Source organism: Rana temporaria, chromosome 1, assembly GCF_905171775.1.
Source record: "Rana temporaria chromosome 1, aRanTem1.1, whole genome shotgun sequence".
Taxonomy (NCBI): domain Eukaryota; kingdom Metazoa; phylum Chordata; class Amphibia; order Anura; family Ranidae; genus Rana; species Rana temporaria.
In genome coordinates, this window is record NC_053489.1 from 56213485 (window position 1) to 56240357 (window position 26873).

The 26873-nt window shown below is 46.6% G+C and overlaps 1 protein-coding gene across 2 annotated transcripts in view; it reads left to right on the forward strand.

Annotated features, from left to right (window-relative positions):
- The first annotated feature begins 1091 nt into the window (after positions 1-1091).
- Positions 1092-26873, forward strand: part of RAI14 (retinoic acid induced 14) — a 264682-nt gene continuing 238900 nt past the window's right edge. For both annotated transcript variants that reach the window (XM_040338172.1, XM_040338181.1), the window contains exon 1: positions 1092-1221. The gene's annotated coding sequence lies outside the window, so the exon portion shown is untranslated. The remainder of the gene's footprint in view (positions 1222-26873) is intronic.

Sequence of the window (26873 nt, forward strand, 5' to 3'; positions counted from 1 at the left end):
GTAAGGAAGGGTTGGATCCAGTGAGGGGGGTCAGTAGGGAAGGGTCGGATCCAGTGAGGGGGGGTCAGTAGAGAAGGGTTGGATCCAGTGAGGGGGGGTCAGTAGGGAAGGGTCGGATCCAATGAGGGGGGGTCAGTAGGGAAGGGTCGGATCCAGTGAGGGGGGATCAGTAAGGAAAGGTCGGATCCAGTGAGGGGGGTCAGTTGGGAAGGGTCGGATCCAGTGAGGGGGGGGTCAGTAGGGAAGGGTCGGATCCAGTGAGGGGGGTCAGTTGGGAAGGGTCGGATCCAGTGAGGGGGGGTCAGTAGGGAAGGGTCGGATCCAGTGAGGGGGGTCAGTTGGGAAGGGTCGGATCCAGTGAGGGGGGGTCAGTTGGGAAGGGTTGGATCCAGTGAGGGGGGGTCAGTAGGGAAGGGCCGGATCCAGTGAGGGGGGGTCAGTAAGGAAGGGTTGGATCCAGTGAGGGGGGTCAGTAGGGAAGGGTCGGATCCAGTGAGGGGGGGTCAGTAGAGAAGGGTTGGATCCAGTGAGGGGGGGTCAGTAGGGAAGGGTCGGATCCAATGAGGGGGGGTCAGTAGGGAAGGGTCGGATCCAGTGAGGGGGGATCAGTAAGGAAAGGTCGGATCCAGTGAGGGGGGTCAGTTGGGAAGGGTCGGATCCAGTGAGGGGGGGGTCAGTAGGGAAGGGTCGGATCCAGTGAGGGGGGTCAGTTGGGAAGGGTCGGATCCAGTGAGGGGGGGTCAGTAGGGAAGGGTCGGATCCAGTGAGGGGGGTCAGTTGGGAAGGGTCGGATCCAGTGAGGGGGGGGGTCAGATCCAGTGAAGGGGGGTCAGTAGGGCAGGGTCGGATCCAGTGAGGGGGGTCAGTAGGGAAGGGTCGGATCCAGTGAGGGGGGGTCAGTAGGGAAGGGTCGGATCCCGTGCCGGGGGGGTCAGTAGAGAAGGGTCGGATCGCGTGCCGGGGGGGGACGGTGACTACACCTTCGCTGTCGCTGGCCACTCCTCGCCGGGTGACAGTGGTAGTACCGCCGGGCGGACGCTGGGTGGCGCCGCGGAGCCTCTCCTCCGCTGACTTTCAAACTGCAAACAAAAGAGGAGAGAAAAGTCCAAAGATCAGAGAGGAGAGTTATGAGAGGAGAGAGGAGCCGGCCGGGAGAGGAGTGAGATCCGGCCACTGGGACAGTGACATGTGCCGGGGGAGAGGAGGGGAGCGCCCAGCCCGGTGAGTGCCAGGGATGGGGGGGACGGGAGGACAATGTGACCGGGGGGTGGAGGGAACATATGGTGGGGGATGGACGGTGCCGGGACCGGTAATGTCTGGAAGTTCCGGGCACCCCGAGCTGACCAATCCCGGGGAGAATACACGGAGCTGTGTACTATTTGTATTCTCATTGGATGGTCCCACATGTTCTGTATTCATTCATAACCATGTATGACGGGAGGTGTCACCCCTTCATCAGTATGTACAATCATAGAGAGCGATCCTCATCCATTCCTCACCATCCTCCGGTACATGGAGCAGGGCAGTGTGGGGGCACTGTGCCCAGGAGAGAGAGATTCTCAGGTCCTCCTCGCCCCCAAACGGCACCTAACACCCAACCCTGCACCCTCAACCATCCCCAACCCTACACCTAACCCCCCCAACCCTACACCCTCAACCATCCCTCACTTAACCCTACACCTAACCTTCTCCTATCCCCCTCCAGCCCTACACCTAACCCCCTCAACCCTACACCTAACCTTCTCCTATCCCCCCCCAGCCCTGCACCTAACCCCTCCAGCCCCACACCTAACCCTCCAACCCTGCACCCAACCCACCAGCCCTACACCTAGCCCTCCAGCCCCGCACCTAACCCTCCGACCCTACACCTAACCCTCCGACCCTACACCTAACCCTCCGACCCTACACCTTACCCTCCAGCCCCGCACCTAACCCTCCAGCCTCGCAGCTAACCCTCCGACCCTACACCTAACCCTCCGACCCTACACCTAACCCTCCGACCCTACACCTAACCTTCCGGCCCTACACCTAACCCTCCAGCCCTACACCCAACCCTGCACGGAACCCTCCAACCCTACACCTAACCCCCCCCAACCCTACACCTAACCCCCCCCCCCCAACCCTACACCTAACCCTCCGGGAGCCTCACCCTTGCTCAACCCTCCAACTCTCACAGAGCCTCACCCTCACCAACCCTACACCTAACCCTCACCAACTCTCACCTAACCCTCCAACCATACATCTAACCCTCGGGGAGCTTCACCCTTGCTCAACCCTACACCTAACCCTCACCGAGCCTAACCTTCCCCAACCCTGCTACCCTGCACCTTACCCTCCAACTCTACATCTAACCCTCACAGAACCTCACCCTTGCTCAACCCTACACCTAACCCTCACCTAACTCTCTCCTAACCACACCTAACCCTCACTGAACTTAGTTATATACCAATCCTGCCCCTAATCCCTATCTAACGCAACTCTCATGTTTGCACCTGACACTTACTGAACCCTGTGCCCAACCCAACACCCAACTCTTACCAAACCTAACTTGCATTCAAACCTGCACCCTACTCTCTCCCTAAACTTTTTAGCCCTATACTTGTTTGTGCCCTGGTGGGCAGTCATATTTGAACAGGAAGGAACCATCCTGAAAACTGTAACTACAAAGTTTGAAGCATGAAATTGGGCAAAATGTCTTGGAATGCTGACGCCTTAAGAGTTCCCATCACTGGAACTAAGGGGCCAATCCCAACCCCTGACAAACAACCCCACACCATTATCCCCCCTCCAAATGATTTGGACCAGTGCACAAAGAAAGGTCCATAAGGACATGGATGAGCGAGTTTGGGGTGGAGGAACTTGACTGGCCTGCAAAAAATGACTTGGAACCCCCAAAACACGGCGGTCATTGCAATACTTTGTCACACCGTATTTGCGCAGCGGTCTTACAAGTGCAATTTTTGTGGAAAAAAAAATACTTATTTTTTTATTTAAAAAAAAAAAAAAAGACAACTGTAAAGTTAGCCCAATTTGTTCTTATATTGTGAAAGATGATGCTATGCTTAGTAAATTGATACCCAACATGTCACGCTTCAAAATTGCGCCCGTTCTTGGAATGGCGACGAACTTTGACCCTTTAAAACTTTCCATAGACGTTGTTTGCTAATTTCTGCAGGTTACCAATTTTGAGTAACAGAGGAGGTCTAGGGCTAGAATTATTGCTCTCGGTCACACGATCATGGCGATACCTCACATGTATGGTTTGAGTACTGTTTTCCTATGTGGGCGTGACTTACGTATGCGTTCGCTTCTGCGCATGAGCTCGGCGGGACGGGAGTTTTTTTTGTGGTATTTGCTCACCTCTGTGGTTTATATTTTTTTTGTACTATAAACAAAAAAAGAGCAACAATTTTGAAAAAAAAATATATAAATATTTTACTTTTTGCTATAATAAATATCCCCATTTATTTAGATTTTTTTTAGAAAATACATTTCATCACCAGTTTAGGATAATAATGTAGAAGAATATATATTTATATATATTTTTGGTAAAAAAAAAAAAATTAGAATAAGCGTATATTGATTGGTTTGCGCACAAGTTTTATAGCGTCTACAAAATAGGAGATCTATTTATGACTTTTTTTTTTTTTTTACTAGTAATGGTGGCGATCTGCAAATTTTTATTTTTATTTTTTTTATTAGTGGGACTACGACATTATGGCGGACAGATCAGACACATTTTTGGGACCACTGACATTTTTATACAGCGATCAGAGCTAAAAAAAAAAAAAATGCACTGATTAATGTGTAAATGTCACTGGTAGGGAAGGAGTTAACACTAGGGGGCGATCATGGGGTTAAATGTGTTCCCTCATGTGTGTTTCTAACTGTGTGTGTGTGGGGGGGGGGATGGGACTGACTGGAGGAGGAGACAGATCGCTCTTCCTGATTACTAGGAACAGCAGATCTGTCTCTCCTCTCCTAACAGGGATCTGTGTGTTTAAATACACACATTCCCGGTCTGGCTCTTGCGCTCATGATTGCGGGTGCCCGGCGGACATCGCGGTCTCGGGCCACACGTATCGGGTCCCCCACCATGCAGCGGGCGTGTCTGCTATCGCGCGTAAAGGTGCCGACGTACAGCTATGGCGATTTGCAGGATTGTGCCGACATGCCGCAGTATAATGACGGCAAGTGGTTAAGACCATTGGGCGGAAGAGACGTTTGACGTCGCTTCCGTCATCCAATGGTGTGGAGCCGAGTGGGGGGGCCATCATTCTCTCACTTGCCTCAGAGGGGAAAGGAACCTATCGTCTTCACCACTACTGACGGCTCCAGTAAGTGGCGGCAGGAGGGGCATCTCTCCCACCGCCGATAAAAGTGATATTGCGGCGAATCCGCTGCTGAGACCACCTTTACCTGAAAGCGGACCACCCGCTGTTTAAAAAGATACAGGGGTATCTGCTGCCATAACCCTGGTATTCAACATCAAACAGAAGACGTACAATGATGGCGGGCGGTCCGTAAGCAGTTAAAGTGGAGGTCTGCCGAATTTTTTATTTTTTTTTTAAAAGTCAGCAGCTACAAATACTGCAGCTGCTGACTTTTAAAATATGGACACTTACTTGTCCAGGGTGCCCGCGATGTCGGCACCCGAGGCCGACCCGTGCCTCGGTCCTCGGGTGCTGCCGCCGCCATCTTCGCTAAGGGAATCAAGGAAATGAAGCCTTCACTTCCCGGTTCCCTACTGCGCATACGCGAGTCGCCCAGAAGACAGCGGGGAGACGACGGGATGTGACGCAGATTGTGCGGGGGTCTATGCCCAGAAGTGGGTGCAAATACCTGTATTATGCAGGTATCTGCACCCCCCCTCCCCCCTGAAAGGTGCCAAGTGTGACACCGGAAGGGGGGAGGGTTCCGAAAAGAGGTTCCATTTTTGTGTGGACCTCCACTTTTAACCACTTGAGACCCACGCTATTGACAAAAGACGTCAACAGCGCGGCTCTCAGGTGCCAACTGGACGTCTTTGGACGTCATTTCAAGTGCATTATCCGCGCGCGCCCCTGGGGGGCACGCAGCGGGTAAACTCTGTCCCGGCGCATCGCTGGGAAGCCGATGCGTGTACCTGGCGGCCGCGATGTCCACCGGGTACACGCGATCGTCGGGAACACAGCAGGGACGTGGAGCTCTGTGTGTAAACACAGAGCTCCACGTGCTGTCAGAGGAGAGGAGACCAATCTGTGTCCCTTGTACATAGGAACACAGCATCGGTCACCACCCCCCTACCCCCACACAGTTAGAACACACCTAGGATACACATTTAACCCCTTCCTCACCCCCTAGTGTTAACCCCCTTCACTGCCAGTCACATTTATACAGTAATTAGTGCATTTTTATAGCACTGATCGCTGTATAAATGTGAATGGTCCCAAATTTGTGTCAAAAGTGTCCGATACGTCCGCCGCAATATCGCAGTCCCAATAAAAATCGCAGATCGCCGCCATTACTAGTAAAAAAAAATAATAAAAAAAAAAAAAACATAATTCTGTTCCCCATTTTGTAGACGCTATAACTTTTGCGCAAACCAGTCGCTTATTGCGATTTTTTTTATTTACAAAAATACGTCGAAAAATACGTATAGGCCTTAACTGGGAAAAAAAATTGTTTTTTTTTTTTTTTAAATTGGGATATTTAATATATATATATATATATATTTTAAATTGTCGCTCTTTTTTTGTTTATAGCGCAAAAAATAAAAAATGCAGAGGTGATCAGATACCACCAAAAGAAAGCTCTATTTGTGGGGAAAAAAGGACGTCAATTTTGTTTGGGAGCCACGTCGCACGACCGCGCAATTGTCAGTTAAAGCGACGCAGTGCCGGAAGCTAAAATTTCGCCTGGGCACGAAGGGGGTTTATGTGCCCAGTAAGCAAGTGGTTAAAGGGGTTGTAAAGGATGAAGGTTTTTTTAATCTGAATGCATTCAGATAAAGTCTTGTGTGTGCAGCAGCCCCCTTCAGCCCCCCAAAGTGCACAGTCTATTTTCCTTTAGTAAATCCACCCCAGAGAGTCCATACAGACCCCATGCAGATTGTGTCTCTGATCGGAATTAAATGTCGGTTCAGAATGGCGCTCCTAAAGCTGTACGGCAATGGCATGAATAATTCATTACCAAAACACTCGGCTGCATCCACCTGTATGACACCCAACCCCTTGGAATTTCTACAGGTGTCGCACCGCTCCGTGCTGCGGGAGGAGAAGGGGGCTGGTAAAGAGAACCTGTCCTGTAATGTTAGGTCTGATCCCACAGAGAGCAATGAAGGAGAAGGCTACGGGGTTTGAACCTTTCCTGTCACCTGTAAAAACCAGGTGTCGCCCTACCCAAGGCCTGGCAAGCATTTCGGACCATGTGACCCACAGCCTACCACCCTAGTGCCTGCTTGTGTTATTATTTCCATATAATGCCATAATGAAGCAGCACAGTGTGTCAGTGATCAGCATTTCTGCCTTGTAGCACTGGGGGGTGGGGGGGGGGGGTCACATGATCCGAAATGCTTGCCAGGCCTTGGGTAGGGTGACACCTGGTTTATACAGGTGACAGGAAAGGTTCAAACCCCATAGCCTTCTGGTCTGGTCTGGACCCCACCTGCATGTAGGTTTATAGTCTCCTCTCTAATTTGGCCCTAGTATATGGGTGTGCATGTGAAATGTGGGCCGTAGATGGAAGCCCCCCATTCACACAATGTAGCGTGACGTCGGGTGTTGTGCGTAGGGCAGCACCTTTGTTTTAATGTAATGAATAGTCCGCCGCACACGTGACAAACGCAGCAGAGGCGCTGATGCACCTTTTTTGAGCTTTGCATGTTTTAAACGCAAGACGTGGTGTGTGTGTGCGCGCGTCACGTGTGTTTTGTTCTGTGCATGATGCTGGCTGCATTTTGGGTGCCCTTAACAATGAATGGCACCATAAGCATGATGAACGTTTTTTTTTTTTTTTGTACACTTATGTGAACAAGTGTGAGTGTGGCACTGATATACAATATACACTCACCGGCCACTTTATTAGGTACACCTTGCCAATACTAAGGTGGACCCCCTTTTTCCTGCAGAACTGCCTTAATTCTTCGTGGCATAGATTCAACAAGGTGTTGGAAGCACTCCTCCAGAGATTTTGTTTCTTAATGACATGATGGCATTATGCAGTTGCTGCAGATTTGTCGGGTGCACATCCATGATGCCAATCTCCTGTTCCTCCACATCCCAAAGGTTATGCAGGGGTCGTCAACCCCCCCGGGCTGCGGCCCACTATGCTGCCCGCCGGGCCACGGCGGGCAGCATGACATTGTAAGGCGGGCGGGTGAAAGCCCGGTGGATCAGAGAGGCAGGTGGGTGGGCGGATAAGAGAAGCAGGCTGGCAAGCAGAGATGACATCATCTCTCTCTGCCCACCTAGCATCACCGCTCTTCTGCCCTCACAGCATGCGGAATGTCGGAGGTGCAGCGGGATGACATCATCTCTCACCGCCCGCCCTGCATCTCCACTCTCCTGCCCTCACTCAAACGACCACTGAATCAGTGCCACCAATGCAGTGACAATCCACATCTGGTGGCACTGGCAGGTGACGTGGCATTCCTTATCTGGTGGCACTGGCAGGTGATGTGGCATTCCTCATCTGGTGGCACTGGTAGGTGACGTGGCATTCCTCATCTGGTGGCACTTGTAGGTGACGTGGCATTCCTCATCTGGTGGCACTGGCAGGTGACGTGGCATTTCTCATCTGGTGGCACTGGCAGGTGACGTGGCATTTCTCATCTGGTGGCACTGGCAGGTGATGTGGCATTCCTCATCTGGTGGCACTGGCAGGTGACGTGGCATTCCTCATCTGGTGGCACTGGCAGGTGACGTGGCATTCCTCATCTGGTGGCACTGGCAGGTGACGTGGCATTCCTCATCTGGTGGCACTGGCAGGTGACGTGGCATTCCTCATCTGGTGGCACTGGCAGGTGACGTGGCATTCCTCATCTGGTGGCACTGGCAGGTGACGTGGCAAGTGGAATTCCTTATCTGGTGGCACTGGCAGGTGACGTGGCATTCCTCATCTGGTGGCACTGGCAGGTGACGTGGCATTCCTCATCTGGTGGCACTGGCAGGTGACGTGGCATTCCTCATCTGGTGGCACTGGCAGGTGACGTGGCATTCCTCATCTGGTGGCACTGGCAGGTGACGTGGCATTCCTCATCTGGTGGCACTGGCAGGTGACGTGGCAAGTGGCATTCCTCATCTGGTGGCACTGGCAGGTAACGTGGCAAGTGGCATTCCTCATCTGGTGATGGGTGACGTGGCAAGGGCTCCCACTGATTCTGCATTATGGTGAGTTGAACTATTTAATTGATATTACAATGTAATATAAGAAATGATGCGCTTCAATCATTCTAACACCATACCAACCATGGTTCCATGATGATTTAAGCGCCAACAGAAGAAAACCCGCTTTTGCCCTGATAAATTGCCTGCGAAAAATCGCTGGTGCATGCATCAATCCCCCCCCCCCGGCACTTAAACCCCCCTCCTGCCCAGACCAATTTTCGGTTTTCAGCGCTGATGCACTTTGAATGACAATTGTGCGGTCATACAACAGTGCACCCATATATTTTTATAAAAAAAAAAAACAGAAATAGAGCTTTCTTTTGATGGTATTTGATCACCTCTGCGTTTTTTTTGTTTTTTTATTATTATATATTTTTTATATTTTGTTATAAAATTTGCGCCGGGCCCACAAACTAAGATACGCCTAAAAACAGGCTTCATCCGACCGATGTAACTTGCCGGCGTAGAGTGGGCGCATATTTACGCTGGACGTATTTGGTGCTCCCATTGATTTTCTATTCAAATATGCAAATGAGGGAGATACGGCGATTCACGAACGTCCATCCGACGCAGTGCATGTAAAGTCATACGTCCCGGCGTAAAGTTATGCCCCATAAAGGAGGTGTAACTCGGCAGTATCCATGCAAAGGGAACACAAGCCGGCGTATTATACGTTGGACGTGAATATGACTAGGCGTAGGCTACATTCACGCCGTAGGCAGTGATCCGGCATATCTAAGGGAGTAGTTCCGACGTGATTCTGAGCATGGACACTGGGTTGTGTCCACGGGACGGCGCATGCGCCGTTCGTTATATGTATCTGTCTGGCGCTCTGCCCATCATTTGCATGGGGTCACGCCTCATTTGCTTGGCTCATGCCCACTTCCACCTATGCCGGCTTACGCCTAGGAAATCCAGCGCAGTTTTGGGAGCAAGTCCTTTGTGAATAACATACTTGCCTCTCTGCGCTGCGTCGGAGTAGCGTACAGGAGATACGCTACGGCGGCATAAATGTGCGCCGCTGACTGTGAATCCGGGCCTTTGAGTCCATAGAGGACTTCCTCAGCACACATTTTGAATTTTTTTTTACAAGGTTGAGTGTTGTTTTTTTTTTCATCTTTTTCATACCTTGAACTGCTGATTGTAGAGTCACGTAGAATTTTTTTTATAGAACACCTGTTCACAAACCAGTGTTGACTCTGTGTGACATTGGATAACATATTGATTCTTTGTGTTCAATGCGCCAAGTGTTGTCAGTCTGGATATCTACCGGTACTTGCCAAAATTTTATAAAATGTTCTTGAAGAGAGAGTGCCCGCAGAGTGTGAAGGATACGGATCGGTAACAGTGAAGTACGGCAGTTCTATCAATGCTGCATATTGGCCTTGAAGTGCATTGGAATTGCTTTTACTTGTTTCCTGGGATTGCTCTTTAAAGAGAACCTTTCCTTGGCTCATGCCGTGGACTTCAGGATATTAGTGAAGGTGGTTATACTCCAGAGTACATATGTAGATTCTGCCAATTAGAAAATGGGAGAGTGGACATGTGCCCTGACAGGGGTGCTAACAATGGTCCGCTTTTATTCATGTGAAACCTTTTATCCCAAAAGGCAAAAAAAAATTGTTGTGCACCGATATAAAAATTGCATTGCCAAAACTGAAAATTTAGGATACACCTGGCCAAAAACCAAAACCGACAGTTTTAACCACTTCCCGACGGCCGTACGACTTTATACGGCCGCAGGGTGGTTCTAAATCTCTGAGCCGCCGTGTTTTTACGGCACCCGCTCCTCCTGGCCACTGGGGGGCGCGCGCGAGCTCGCCCGCCGCATCACTGGGATGCCGATGCGCGTGCCTGGCGGCCGCGATGTCCGCCAGGCTCCCGCGATCGGCGGTTACAGAGACAAGGACGTGGATCTGTGTGTGTAAACACAGATCCACGTGCTGTCAGGGAGAGAGGAGACCGATCTGTGTCCCTTGTACATAGGGACAACCATCTGTCACCTCCCCCAGTCACCCCCTCAGCCCACAGTTAGTAACACTCACTAAGGTACACATTTAACCCCTCCCTCACCCCCTAGAGTTAACCCCTTCAATGCCAGTCACATTTATACAGTAATTAGTGCATTTTTATAACACTGATCGCAGTATAAATGTGAATGGTGCCAAAAATGTGTCAAAAGTGTCCGATGTGTCCGCTAAAATGTCGCAGTACCGATAAAAATCGCAGATCGCCGCCATTACTAGTAAAAAAAAATATATATATTAAAAAAAAAAAAAAATTCTGTCCCCTATTTTGTAGGCGCTAAAACTTTTGCGCAAACCAGACGCTTATTGCGATATTTTTGGTTAAAAAAAAAATATGTAGAATACGTATTTGCCTAGACTGAGAAAAAAAAAATTGAGCCATTTATTATAGCAACAAGTAAAAAATATATTTTTTTTCAAAATTGTCGCTCTATTTTTGTTTATAGCGCAAAAAATAAAAACCGCAGAGGTGATCAAATACCACCAAAAGAAAGCTCTGTTTGTGGGGAAAAAAGGACGCCAATTTTGTTTGGGAGCCACGTCGCACGACCGCGCAATTGTCAGTTAAATTGACGCAGTGCCGAATCGCAAAAAGTCCTCTGGTCAGGAAGGGGGTATATGTGCCCAGTAAGCAAGTGGTTAAAAAAAGTCGCTGCGACTTGAGATGCACCAATTACAAGGGGGACCATTGAAATACATGGATTTTGACTTGTCATGCGACTTCACGTGTCAAGTCGCACAACAACTTGCAGTAATAGAAACAGAGCCTAAAATCGGTCGGTATATGCCAGGGGTGTCCAAACTTTTTTCAAAGAGAGCCAGATTTGATGAAGTGAACATGCTTCCTCACTCCTCACGCCGACCATTTTGCCTGACATTCTTTGAACCATTAAAATTCGGTCTAAGTGTGTTCGTCCGATCACTAATGCACTGCCCAACAAGAATTCTCTTTCCTTTATGGATGTGTGTGGTGAAGAGATGAGCTCAGGCGTGTTATTTGGATTCACCTTTGTGGCCCCAACGAATCCCCAAGCGCTGCTCAGGAATAAGTATGAGCTTGGGTGTGTTATTTGGATATACCGTATTTATAACACGCACAGGCTTACCATTGCCATGAATGCAGCCTCGCATGTGCCATGAATGCAGCCTCGCATGTGCCATGAATGCAGCCTCGCATGTGCCATGAATGCAGCCATCAGTGCAGCCTGATTGATGCCCATCTGCAGCCTCGGAGGGGACAGGGAGGGGGGGGGGGGATGAGTGCCGATAGATTACAAACAGGAGAATCTCTTGTTTACCTCTTTAATACAAAGTCCCGCCTCCTATTATAGACAGAACAGTCACGAATCAAATAACGAAAAAGGGAAACCAGGGACGGGGAAAGCACTCACATTGGCCACATCCGTTAGTAATATAAACAAAAAAGGAACAATTACTCAAAGTAGCAATTGATTGTCGGATTTTGGAGGCAAGACGGAAGTATATAAAAAAAAATAGAAATTTATTACAAAAATAGAAATTTAACAAGGAACAATAGAGATAATAAAACCATATAGATTGAATAGTACCGTATTTATTGGGGTATAGCGCGGAAGGAGCCGAGACTGCCCAAGTGTACTGCGCTCGGTATATGTCGGCGCAGTATTCAAACTCGGCACGGGTATCGGCGTATACCGCGCACCCACGATTTTGCCCTGATTTTCAGGGCAAAAAAAAGCACGGTATACGGCGATAAATACAGTATATATGGACAATATCCTCTGTACATCGTCGCTGTACGGAGGATATTGTCATGACGATGTACAGAGGATATTGTCCATATATACTATTCAATCTATATGGTTTTATTATCTCTATTGTTCCTTGTTAAATTTGTATTTTTGTAATAAATTTGTATTTTTTTTATATACTTCCGTCTGTTAGTGGGCCCTGAGGACGGGGTTGATGACCACTGTAAACTACTAGACCATCCAACATTGCCTTTCAAGGGTGACTAGGTTGCTGCTCCAAAGATACAGTGGAGAAGTGAGTGTAGTCTCCCTGAGATGGGAACTGGCTGAATTACCGTACATAGAGAAAATTAAGGAAAAAAAGATTAAAAAAAAATAATAATTCAGCCACCACATCTAAAGAATGGTAAATTGCAATATATTAAATGAAAAATTTAAGTTTAGATAAACTTTAACCTGTTCCTGAGGGCTACAGTGCAGGCTTACCTGCCGCCTACCAGTGCCCATCAGTTCCCCCTATCAGTACCATCTCTCGGTGCCATTGAGTGCTGCCTATCAGCGAAGGAGAAACATTATCTGTTTGCAAAACTATGACATTTTTTATTTGTTTTCCTAATTTCCTTGCTTAGAAAAAAAACAAAACCCCAGTGGGGATTAAATACCACCAAAAGAAAGCTCTATTTGTGTGAAAAAAAATTCTAAAAATGTCATTTGGATACAGTGTTGTATGACTGTGCAATTGTCCTTCAAAGTGCAACAGTGCTGAAAATTGGCCTGGGCAGGAAGGGGGTAAAAGTGGGTAATGTACATCTGGGGGCAGGAAGGGGGTAAAAGTGGGTAATGTACATCTGGGGGCAGGAAGGGGGGTAAAAGTGGGTAATATACATCTGGGGGCAGGAAGGGGGTAAAAGTGGGTAATGTACATCTGGGGGCAGGAAGGGGGTAAAAGTGGGTAATGTACATCTGGGGGCAGGAAGGGGGTAAAAGTGGGTAATGTACATCTGGGGGGCAGGAAGGGGGTAAAAGTGGATAATGTACATCTGGGGGGCAGGAAGGGGGTAAAAGTGGGTAATGTACATCTGGGGGCAGGAAGGGGGTAAAAGTGGATAATGTACATCTGGGGGCAGGAAGGGGGTAAAAGTGGGTAATGTACATCTGGGGCAGGAAGGGGGTAAAAGTGGGTAATGTACATCTGGGGCAGGAAGGGGGTACAAGTAGGTAATGTACATCTGGGGCAGTAAGGGGGTACAAGTGGGTAATGTACATCTGGGGGCAGGAAGGGGGAGACTTTGGCAATTCTTCTATCATTTAGTCATATATATTATATTATATAATAGATAATTTTCTCAGCAGTTGTAAAAAATGGAAAAAAAAAATGGATCATCTATGGAGGAAAATGTGAGGCATTGCATGGTAGAGGAAAGGATTAATATGTACGTAGGTGACAGGTCCTCTTTGCAATAAAAAAAAAAATCTGAGCGCTGATGGTTTGTTAGTCCGTGTTGGAAGGCAACATGCAGGCGGGGTGCCTGTTGTGCCGTCTCTGCCCCGGGGGTCATGGTATGGGGTGTGTGGTTATATATCTAGCAGGGCTGTGATTTTTATTACTCTCAGATGTCATACTGATAGTGTATCCACATATCACAGGGAGGGAGACTCATCAACAACTTTACAGCCACCTTGAAGGGCCTTTTGCTGTTTATATAACTCTAAATTGGGCCATAAAAAGGAAATTTGCTATGGTAAAAGGGAGAGTGGGCTAAAGGTTTCCATTGGCTTTCATAGAGAGACACAATTCTCTAAGAGATTTGCACCAAGAAAGCTATACAAGTGTTAAAATGTCATAATTAGAAGTTTAGATTGTCCACCAAAAACGTGGATGCCAGTGGGATTAATGTAAAAAGAAAATATATAATATACCGTATATACTCAAGTATAAGCTGAGGCACCTAATTTTGCCACAAAAAAATGGGAAAACGTATTGACTCGAGTATAAACCTAGGGTGAGAATGCAATAAGCTACTGTAAGCGGAAAAGAGGGTGAACAATGCCCGTTTGCAGGCCTGACCTCATGTGCCCGTTTGCAGGCCTGACCTCATGTGCCCGTTTGCAGCCTGACCTCATGTGCCCGTTTGCAGCCTGACCTCATGTGCCCGTTTGCAGCCTGACCTCATGTGCCCGTTTGCAGCCTGACCTCATGTGCCCGTTTGCAGCCTGACCTCATGTGCCCGTTTGCAGCCTGACCTCATGTGCCCGTTTGCAGCCTGACCTCACGTGCCCATTACAGCTCTTCAACTCGACCATCCTCTCACCTACATTCTCTCTACTGTTTGTAACATTAAGGAATTTGCCATCACTGTGGGGATGTGAGTCTCCCTGGGTGTACTTGTAGTATGGCAGGATCCAGTTAGTTCCCCCGGAAGGTTCCATTACCATAGCACCCATGGTAATTTGCAGCCTGACCTCTCAATTATCACGGACGAGAGGGCACCCGTGATAGGCTGAACACAGTGTTTGCTGGGAAACCGAGTGTTCCGCCTATCACGGAACAGCACAAGGAGGAGCGCAAGTTTTTAACACTGCACCGACTCCGGGTACACAGATCGGATTCTACAATGGGCACGGTGAGGTCAGATGGTAATGGACTCGGGTACGTTAACTTGAGTATAAGCCGAGGTGGTCATTTTCAGCCCAAAAAACTTGGCCTATACTCAAGTATATACAGTGTGTGTGTGTGTGTGTGTATGTATATATATATATATATATATATATATATATATATATATATATATATATATATATATATATATATATATATATATATATATATATATATATATATATATATATATATATATATATAATATCTCTATCTATCCTCTAGTTACTCTCTGTATGTCATCCAGTACAAGTAGTATCATTGCTAAATGCCAGGTGAGAGAAAATCAATTGCAGAATAAAAAGCTTAGAGAGTGGATTGTGCGCCATTTATATTTATGGGCCTATGGTAACCCACCGACCTGAATTAGGATAAAAGGAGCAAATTGCACAATTCAGATGTGACAGCAGTGGTGTTGGTGCAATGATGTCACATGGGAGCAGGGAGAGTTCTTAGTCCTCCTGTAAGCACTGGCTGGAGTGATTTGGAAATGACATGTTGGTGACCAATCTGTATCGCTAAAAGCTGAAGTATAATGTATGCATGCATTTCCTCCCTTTGCCATCAACGTGCAAAATCAACGTGCAAATAAAATATTTCAATCACATAAATTTGTTTTCCAAAAATGCCTCCTTTTTAGACCAGGTGATATCACTGGTTTTGTCTGCTGGTCTGCTTTATAGATAGATTGAGTTTAGTGCTGGGACCTGGCAGATTCCTGTATACATCACAGCATGCTGAGTATTATATGAAAGAACATGTCTGCTGCATCCCTTTTAGACATCCATCTCTGCTGGCCATTGTGTGCTGCCGACTTTTGTTGTGCAATCTGCTGATGAGTTGCTTGCTTACACTTGATAAATAAATTGGCTATTCAATAGAGTAAAAATAATTGCCATTTTATTTATCACACTCAATGCAGTGTAATCAAGCAACTGATTAACCGAGTGCACAGCTAAAGTCTGCAGCACCCAGTGGCTGGAAGAGATGCATGTCTAAAGGGATGGCTGGGATTTGTTCTTTTATACAATGCTGACTACGCCAGCCTTAAAGAGGGGGTTCACCCTATAATTTTTTATTTTTTTTCTAGCATTAAATTAAGCATAGTAGCGCGAGCTACAGTATGCCTTTATTTTTATTTTTTTGCCCCGTACTCACTGTTTAATCCTATAGTGAAGATTCAGACTCCTCGCAGGGAATGGGCGTTCCTATCCAGAGGGAAGATGATTGACGGCCGGCTATGGCGCGTCACGATTCTCCGGAAATAGCCGAAATAGGCCTTGGCTCTTCACGGCGCCTGCGCCTAGTCTGTGCGCAGGCGCCGTGAAGAGCCGAGACCTACTCCGGCTATCTTCGGGGAGCGTGACGCGCCATAGCTGGCCGTCAATCATCTTCCCTCTGGATAGGAACGCCCATTCCCTGCGGGGAGTCTGAATCGTCACTATAGGATTAAACAGTGAGTACGGGGCAAAAAAAATAAATAAAGGCATACTGTAGCTCGCGCTACTTTGCTTAATTTAATGCTAGAATGTTGTTATTGAGGGTGAACCACCGCTTTAACCACTTCCATACCGGGCCTATTATGGCACTTCTCTTCTACATGTAAAAATCATAATTTGTTTTTATTTATTTATTTATTTATTTTTTGCTAAAAAATTACTCAGAATCCTCAAACATTTATGTTTTTCTTAGCAGAGAACCTAGGGAATCAAATGACGGTCGTTGCAACTTTTTATGTCACATGGTATTTGCGTAGCAATTTTTCAATTGTGTGTTAAAAAAAACAAAACAAAAACTGTTTCATGAATAAAAGACAAAACACTAAAGTTAGCCCAATTGTTTTGAATAATGTGAAAGCTGATGTTACGCCGAGTATATAGATAACATGTCACAGATTAAAATTGCGCACACTCTTGGAATGGCACAAAACTTCAGTACTTCATAATCTCCATAGCCGACCCTTTAAAAAAGTTTACAGGTTACCTGTTGAGAGCTACAGAGGAGTTCTTGGGCTAGAATTATTGCTCTAACATTCACGGCGATACCTCACATGTGTGATTTGAACGCCATTTACATATGTGGGCGTGATGTACGTATGCTTCTGCATGCGGGGACAGGGGCACTTTAAATAATTTTTTTTTTTTTACACTTTCCCTTTTAAACATCCCTTGTATTAGGAATAAAACTCAACAAAGATTGTTACGACAGGTATTGACTTTCACACCGGGCGGATCAGTAATGATCCGCCTCCGTGTGTCCATAAGCTCAGCGGGGATCGCTCCGTATATCCCCGCTGAGCCGGCGGCGGCTGACAGGGCGGTCCCCGCACACTGTGCAGGGACCGCCCTGTCTTTTCTCCGCTCTCCCCTATGGGGGGATCGGATGAACACGTGCCATGTGTGTCCGTGTTCATCCGATCCGCAGACAGAAGAAAAAATAGGATTTTCTTCCATCCGCAAAATCGGATCTTTGTGGAGGCGGGTGATTATGGGTGTCAGCGGATGTTTATCCGCTGACACCCGCAATCGCTTAGGGACCAATGTATGTCCCTTTTTCATCCGCAGATGGATGAAAAAGTGGACATACGGTCAACACATGTGAAAGGGGCCTTAAATGTTGCCAACATATTGCCGAATATATACACATGTATTTTGTGTAATTTCCAATAAGTTGCCTATAAAGTCCCACCCCGCAAGGGGGACCCCTTCTTCCTTGTAATAGGAATATGGCATGACAGGTCCTCTTTATGGAGAGATGTGGGGTCTGTAAGAACCCACATCTCTCCTCCAGGCAAGAAGATCATAGAGACTGCCGGGGACCATATGGTCACTGGAAATCTCTATGGTAAACTTCCGTCGCCAACAGATTCCTTCTCCGGCTCGCCGATCGCATGGCGGGAGGGAGGGGGACTTCCCATCTCGTCACCTGTAGGAACGATAATTCGACTAAACTGCTGCTATGATTGTTCTTGCAGTGCAGGAAATCCCCGGCTAAAAAAGATGATATCCGAATGATGCCTGTAACTGCAGTCATCATTCAGATATCCCCACTCAAAGTCCAGGACGTCATATTACGTCCTTGGGCATGAAGTGGTTAAAGATCACACCTTTACATAAAGAAGCTGTGGGTAAGGGGGCGCAGGAAGCTGTTACCTGTACTGGCTAAACCTCTGCGGCTGGGGCATTCCTCGCACTGCAGACACAAGTATATAAGGTGCATGTATACCTGCAGCTGCGGTGCAAGGAATGCCCTTGAACACAGATGACTGGCTAGTTCAGGTGACAGCTTCCTGGTGCGCTTCCATAAATGTGTTCAGATCACTGTTCCCTAGTCCATCTTGGGACTGAGCAAGGGAGGCTTCGTTCTTATATACAGCGGGACCACTGGGAAAGAACGTAGCCATTCTCTAACAGGAAGTCGGATCACAACAAGTGACAGCTCCCTGGTCAGCTTGCATATGTAGGTTCGGAGCCTAACATGCCAAACTCATCCCTGTTCTCTAGTCCAGCTCGGGACCAAGCAAGAGAGGGTGGCTACAATCCTGCTTACAATGGTACCATTGTGAAGGAACGTAGCCACTCCCTAACAGGAAGTCGGATCACAACAAGTGACAGCTTCCTGGTCAGCTTGCATGTGTAGGTTCGGAGCCTAACGTGCCAAACTCATTCCTGTTCTCTAGTCCATCTCGGGACCAAGCAAGAGAGGGTGGCTACAATCCTGCTTACAATGGTACCATTGTGAAGGAACGTAGCCACTCCCTAACAGGAAGTCGGATCATAGCAAGTGATAGCTTCTTAGTGAGCTTGCCTATGTAGGTTCAGATCCTAGTGCAAACATGCCCAAACTCATCACGGGTCTCTAGTCCAACTCAGGACCAAGCAATAGAGGGTGGCTACAATCCTGCTTACAGTGGTACCATTGAGAAGGAATGTAGCCACCCCCTAACAGGAAGTCAGATCACAGCAAGTGACGGCTTCTTGGTGAGCTTGCATATGTAGGTTCGAAAGCCTAGTCCGAATTTGCCAAACTCATCCCTGTTCTCTAGTCCGTCTCGGTACCAAGCAAGAGAGGGAGGCTACTTTCCTGCGTACCATTGAGAAGTTGCCCTTTCACCCTGGAGTAGGTTGGGGAGCAATTGAAGAGACGTTTCTAAATAATACATACATGAATTTTTTTTATTTAATTTTTTTACGCCAGAGTTTTTGCCTTGATCCTGGAATTTGTGCACCTATATTTATGACGAATGACGGTGCTCTGAATGATGACCTCCAAAATGGATTACTAATATTATTGCCCAATAGCCAACAGTGTTCCCATTAATTCTTATTTGTTCCTTTCCCCCTCTTCTCCAGCTGCCAGCGTAGCTCCTCATAATCCCGACCTTTCCATCTCCGACTCTTGTTAATCATTCATTCGCTACGACAGGCCGCTTGACATGAAGTTGGAATTCGGGTTGTGACAATGTAATCCCATCTCTCATGGCTGCACGCAATAATGCAGAAGAACTGTTACTTTGCCGTCAGACGGAGGACAATACATGCGTGTTCAAATATTTGGGTTGATACATTTAGTGACCTCATTAAAATAAATTTGGATTATCCAGACCTCTTATCTGCCTGCTGAGCTTTTATATTGGGCCTTTGTAATGCCATCTGGCTGGCCGGTGATTATCTCCCACCCGAGGATTGAGAATATGGCTCCGGAGGGGGGAACACGCAGAGAATGTTCAGGGACATCTATGGAGGAAGGAAATCGCTTTCCAATAACTGCGGGTGACAAGTAAAGATAAAAATATTAGGAGGAAATGGGGACTAAATTAGGACAAGACAATCGTTATCAGGAGTATGTCAATGTTTTTGACCCTGATAACCCAATGAATGGCTTTCAGGGCCGGTTCGAACCGCAAGCAGTTTTGTGCATTTTCTCGGCATCAAAAACACATGATCGGTAGGTTACATACATTCCAATGGCAAAGTTCACACCATTTCTGTACAGTCAACGAAAGTAGAACATGCTGCATTTTTTTCTGCCACTAACTGTACTAGAACGCAGTAAAACGCCTCAATAGCGGAACGCATTACATAAAAAAACGAAAATGAACCGCTTTCTGCCCGTGCGATAGCCGAAAGAAGGCTACTGCACAGGCCTCTATTTCTGGGAGGACTTCCATGGATGTCCTTCAATGCACACACATAACCTCTGGACACAGCTGATCAAAGATCGTGGTAAAAGGCTAATCACAGCGGCCCTTTACCATGTGATCAGCTGTGTCCAATCACAGCTGATTACATGTAAACAGACTAGTCGGTTACCAGCATTCCTTTCCTCACGCTGTCTCTGTGTGAGGAAAGAAGAGCTGATAACCAGTAAGTATGGGGCCCCTTTCACACTGGTGGATGATAGTCCGTGTCCAAACTGCTGATACAGACACAGCCCGCTGTTTTCTATGGAGCTGTCGTATGGAAACGGACTGCCTGTCCTTTTCCATCCAACTGTCATCTGATCCGATCCGCTGTTTATGTCGCACAGGATTGGATCGAATGCCAGCGGACACATGCCCGCTGACATTCGCCACTCTGGTCCATAGAGTGCTATGGATGATCCGATCAGGTCCCCTGAAAAACTGACAGGTGGACCTGATTGGACAGCCCATGTGAAACCAGCCTAATGCCCTGTACACGCGATCCATAAATCGCACAACAGATCGTTTATTTTGTATTTTTGCATGCTAGTCGTGTTTCAAATCTGAAGAGTTTACTAAAGTTACGAAAATTACTCAGAAGTGATATGCGTTGTAGTGTAGTGTATTTGTATTGTATTTTCGGATGACAACTGTACTGATTAAATGAAAACTGCACGATCTGGTATCGTATGAGAACTTTTTGCGTTTGTCCAATCGGATAATATGGGCTGAACTGTTGTGATCGGCTCTTAAAAGCTCTGTACTAACCATCCGATTATTGTACGATCGCGTCGAATGCAGTATTTTAATTTTTTTTTGTTCGATTTTCGGATTGTGCGTGTGGGCCATAAGTGTCTAATACCACCACTACTACTAATAATTGTATGTGTATTATACAGTGTCTATGCATATAAGGGGCGTCTGTAGATAAAAACTGCAGCTCTGGTTAAAGTTGGATAATGCCTTTGTTATATGTGTAGGCCATTTATGTACCTACCAAAACCTGACTGGAATACTGGCAGGACGTTGCTAAGTGAGGCCTAGTCATTACTAATCACCTCCACCACCACCACAGGAGTGAGCTCTCTCTCTGTTTCAAACCCCCTCACATACTCTTTCTCTCCCCTGATGCATTAATGTAGCTCTGAGCTCAGCGTTTGAGAGCTTAATAATGTAATGGTGGAGGTGAGCAGTAATGACTAGGCCTCACTTAGGCTTTCACATTGAGGTTGCTGGGCAGGAGTTTTTCAGGCGGTATAGCAGCGCTATTTTTAGCGCTGTACCGCCTGAAAAACTCCTCAGTGTGAAAGGGGTCTAAGGGAAGATCCTGGGAGTATTCCAGTCAGGCTTTGGGAGGAATGTATATGGCCTACACCTATAGCAAAAACTTTATTCAACTTTAGTCAGAGCTGCACAGTTTGTTTTTTGTTTACATACACCCCTTATCTAGGGTGACCAGACATCCCCAGTTTCAGGGGACAGTCCCCTGATTGAGGACACTGTCCCCAGACCAAGTCTGTCCCTGGTTTTGTCCCCAGATTGTCTTTGAAATTGCCCCTGCCCCCTATTAAATCCAATCAGTGCAGAATTAAAATAAACAAATTTGAATTACACACCCCCCACTCCGCCGTGCCTACTAGCATAGGGGGGTTGTATTTTTTCCATTATCTGTGCCCATTTCTGATGATCATGTGCTGGTCGGAGCGGAGGGAATATTTCTTCAGTTTCGGGCGCATGCCCATTCAGCTTCGCTCGCATGTTCTTCTGCCTTGGCTCAAATCCTGGCCAGCCCCCTGCCTATCTCCTTGCCTTCCCTTGCGGAGTGATCTTCCTCCGCTCCCCACCCAGTAGTAGCCGGGGCCCAAAGAGTAATGCCGCGTACACACGATTGGTCCATCCGATGAGAACGGACTGATGGACCACTTTCATCGGTTAACCGATGAAGCTGACTGATGGTCCGTCGCGCCTACACACCATTGGTTAAAAAACCGATCGTGTCAGAACGCGGTGACGTAAAACACAACGACGTGCTGAAAAAAACGAAGTTCAATGCTTCCAAGCATGCGTCGACTTGATTCTGAGCATGCGTGGATTTTTAACCAATGGTCGTGCCTACTAACGATCGGTTTTGTCCTATCGGTTAGGAATCCATAGGTTAATTTTAAAACAAGTTGCCTTTTTTTTAACCGATGGTTAACTAACTGATGGCGCCCACACACGATCGGTTTTGACCGATGAAAACGGTCCATCACACTATTCTCATTGGTTTAACCGATCTTGTGTACGCCGCATAAGTCTTGAGAGGCTGTGAGGTGGGCGGCGACAGGCAGAGAGTCACTGATTGCCGCCATTACTAGTAAAGAAAAAATATGTCCCCGGATTTCATTTTAAAAATCTGGTCACCTTACCCTTATCTGCATAGGCAATTTTTTTGTAAAGGTAAACTAACCCTTTAACCACTTCCTGTCCAGCGATGTAACCGTGCATCACCAGACTTTTGGTAAGTTATACCGGGATGATGCCTGGCGGTCGGCTCTCTTGTCTTGGCTCTCCATCCCACCTGGAGACCCGAGCGACCAGCCAGCGCACTGGGACGAACAGCCAAACAAAGCCAAGATGAGCTTTGATTGGCTGTTCATAATAGTAACCCAGAAGTGATGACATGATATCCATTCCAGTTTACTTGGAAAGTTCTCGGCCAATTGAAAGCTTTCATAAACACCGATCTTGGCGTTTTGAATGCTTTTAAGTGCAGAGGTCTTATAGACCCCAGAACTCTCCATAAAGAGGACCTGTCACAAGCATGTTTACATTTCTTGTGACAGCAATAAAAGTAATAAAAAATAAAACTAAAGCCACGATGTAATCCTCCTGTGCTTGTGCACAAATGCAAAAGCACGCTTTCGTTCCACATGCATGCAAACATCAATTGTCCCACACGTGAGGTATCACGTCCGATCATGGGCAGTAATTCTAGCACCAGACTTCCTCTGTAAAGTGGTAACTTGTAAAGGCTTTTAAAGCGTCGCCTATGGGTAGTAAAATGTACATCTTTTGTTGCCGTTGCACAGGTGCGTACAATTTTAAAGACTGATGTGTTTGCTACCTTTTTACTCGGTGTAACTTCATCTTTTATATTATACACAAAAATTGTGTGTGTGTATGTGTGTATATGTGTGTGTGTGTGTGTGTGTGTATGTATGTGTGTGTGTATATATATATATAATCTCGTATTTTCCGGCGTATAAGACGACTTTCTGGGTGCAAAAACATGCATCCAAAGTCGGGGGTCGTCTTATACGCCGGGGACGGTCTCCGTGCTGCCAGCGTCAATGATTTAAAAGACGCTCCTTCTCCTCAGAGTGTTCTGTGATAGGCGGAACACAAATCTTCCCAGCAGCGCCTCTGATCTGTGTTCCTCCTATCACAGATGCCTTCTCATCCTCGGACGAGATGAGAAGACGTCCGTGATAGGCGGAACACAGAACAGAGGCACTGCTGGGAAGATTTGTGTTCTGCCTAACACAGGACAGTCTGAGGAGAAGGCGCGGCTTTCAAATCATTGACGCTCGCAGCACGGAGACTGTCACCGCCTGCAAAAAAGTGAGTGTTTGCAGTGATTGCACTGGGGGGCAAGTTTAGGCACAGTGAGGGGCAAGTTTAGGCACAGTGAGGGGCAAGTTCAGGCACAGTGAGGGGCAAGTTCAGGCACAGTGAGGGCATGTAATGTAATGGCACCGTGAGGAATGTAATGTAATGGCACAGTGAGATTTGAAAAAGCCTGTTTCTGTCAGCGGTTCTGGCTCCCCCTCAGCTTCCAGAAAGACTAGTAGGAAGGGGGTCGTCTTATACAGTGAGTATATCCCAAAACCAAAAATGTTCCTGGAAAATTAGGGGGTCGTCTTATACGCCGGAAAATACGAGATTATATATAATTTTTTTTTTTGCATTAAAATTTGTAAAAAAAAATATAAATTTTTTCACCAAAAATTGCATTTCAAAAACCGCTGCGCAAAAATACAGTGTAACATAAAAAAATGTATTCTCTAGGGCCTATGCTTTAAAAAATCTATAATGTTTTTGGGGGTTCTAAGAAATTTTGACCAAAAAATACTGATTGTTACGAAAAGTGTCAGAAGGGCCCGGACTGGAAGTAGTTGGGGGGGGGGGGGGGGTTAAACATGACTCAACCATGTATGTGTGAACAAGGCCTAACTTTAATCAATGACCCTTTATGCAACATAAAACAAACTTTTGTGGACAGATGGACGGAGTTCAGTATGGTGGGGCTGTTATTGAAGGAGCAGACCATTTCCGTCCAAGGTCTCTGATCCGTGAAGACATATCAGTAGCGATCGCATTATGACTGAACAGTTTGCTCCGGGCCCTCGGCCCCGTAGGTCCACACTCCTGATTGTAAACTAAGGAATACATGTACAGGATTTTTTTCAGTAAGCATTTAAAAACTGCAGCACCAACCAAAGCAATGTGCAGTTATTATTCTGGAAGGACAACACCCTAAAGGGATTTCAAACGCAAATTTGTGATTCAGCTGGAGGCGAGTGTGCGGAGTACAGGACGTGACTCAAATCCCCGGATTATAGATTAATTGTATAATTTGCCAGGACTTTTGTTAAGGCAATTAGAGATCAGCGCTAACTGATAGCTTGGCTTGTACAACCGGCCACTCCCCAGATGGTGGGAAGAACTGTTTATCTACGGCAAGGAAGTAGTAAAATATACTATAATAACGTGAAAAGGTAAATCATACAATATAATTTCCTGGTATAATTACAAATGCGAAACTTTACCCATAACAGCTTGAAAAAAAAAATTATGTTCTATAGCAAGCAACATACATTCCACATTAATAATAACTAGGGAAGGACCGATGTAGTTTTTTCGGTGCCGATACCAATATTTGGGACACCTCTCCTGCCGATATTTTGTACATTTAATCACTTAAGCCCCGGACCATTTGGCTGCCAATGGACCGTGCCACTATTTGTGATTCGCCATTGCGTCGCTTTAACTGACAATTGTGCGATGTTGCTCCCAAACAAAATTTACATCCTTTTTTTCCCCACAAATAGAGTTTTGTTTTGGTGGTATTTGATCACCTCTGCAGTTTTTATTTTTTGCGCTATAGACAAAAATCGAACGATAGTTTAAAAAAAAAAAAAACGTTATTTTGCAATTTTAGCTATAATAAATATCCCCCCCCCTTTTTTTTTTTTTAAAGCTATTTTTTTTCTTTGCTTGGGCCAATGCGTATTCTTCTACATATTTTTGGTAAATTTTTTTTTAATAAGCGTTTATTGATTGGTTTGCGCAAAAGTTATAGTGTCTACAAAATAGGGGTAGTTTTATGGCATTTTTTATCTGCGATTTTTATCATGACTGCGACATTATTGCGGACACTTTTGACGCTATTTTGGGACCATTCACATTTGTACAGTGATCAGTGCTATAAAAATGCACTCATTACTGTCTAAATGTGACTGTCAGTGAACGGGTTAACCAGTAGGGGCGCTGAAAGGGTTAAGTGTGTCCTAGGGAGGGATTCTAACTGTTAGGGGGTGTGGCTTACTTTGACACATCACTGATCGCTGCTCCCGATGAGAGGGAGCAGACGATCAGTGATGTGTCACAAGTCAGAACAGGTAGATGCCTTGTTTACAAAGACAGACCCCCCCCCCCCCCATGTTCTGCCCTTCCGTGACCCGATCGCTGGACACCGGCGGACATATATACGTTGCTTTGCCTGCCCGTGCCATTCTGCCAACGTAAATATATGTGAGAAGGTCGGCAAGCTGTTAAAAACAAAAAAAAAAAAACGCTGTAATTTAAAAAATATATAAATGTATCACTGTTATTGCTGTCACAACGAATGTAAACCTCCCTTGTGACACTAATGGACAGTGAGAGGTACTCGGGGGGGGGGGGGGGTCTATATGCCCCCAAACCCCTCCTCTGCACTTCAAAGTATTAAAAATTTCAAGATCTGCGTTTTTTGAATACTTTATTTTTTTAAACTGGAGCCTTTAAGATTCCAGTAATCCAGGAAGTGATGTCATGTAATCGCCTCCGGATTACTAGATCCGAGACCCGAGCGAAGCATCGGCTTTGTTCGGGTCTTCGGCCAGCCGGCGGACGTGCTGGCTGGTGCTCGGGCCTCCCGGTGGGACGGGAGAGCCTGGGCGAGCAACAGTCAGTGGGAGGGGGGCAGCATTCCCTCCCAATGCTTGTAAAAACAGCCAAGCAGCTGCTGGGGAAAAAAGTGAATATTGGCCGCCCCGATAATCGGTCAATCCCTAATAATTATGCTACCGAAATTAGTGTGCGATGTAAATTGCCTCCAGCATTGTTCTGGTCTCTTTTTTTTTTTTGCTGGAGGCTGCCATATTGTTGAAGTCCAGAGCCCCTGAGCAACAGTAAATCCAACGGCACACATTTGTTGTCGGAAAATTTTAAAGCATGCCATCCGGAAAATCCAACAACAATTGTCCGATGGAGCATACAAACGGTCGGATTTTCCAACAAAAGCCTGACCTAACACAATTCCGTGATGGCAGGCTTTTGTTGGAAAACCTGATTGTGTGTTTGGGCCTTAAGAATGAATTGTCTTGCAAATTAAACGATCCTTTTATCCTCGCAAGATTAGGAAAGTGCAGCTTCCAGCTCGTTGGCTACTCATCCAAATTAAATGTGTGTTTTTGAAATTCATTACCAACCTTGACGTCCATGTGTCAGACTGAATTACAAGAAGGCCCACCCAGATACAGCGAGAAGGTGCTGTCTCTAGACAAGGATGGCCCGGGGCAGATTGTTCAACTTGTCCTCTCGAGGGGAGCGCGTTCCTTGTCAGGAGTACAGGGTGGAATTCAAGTCTAGAAAAGACAGGTATGA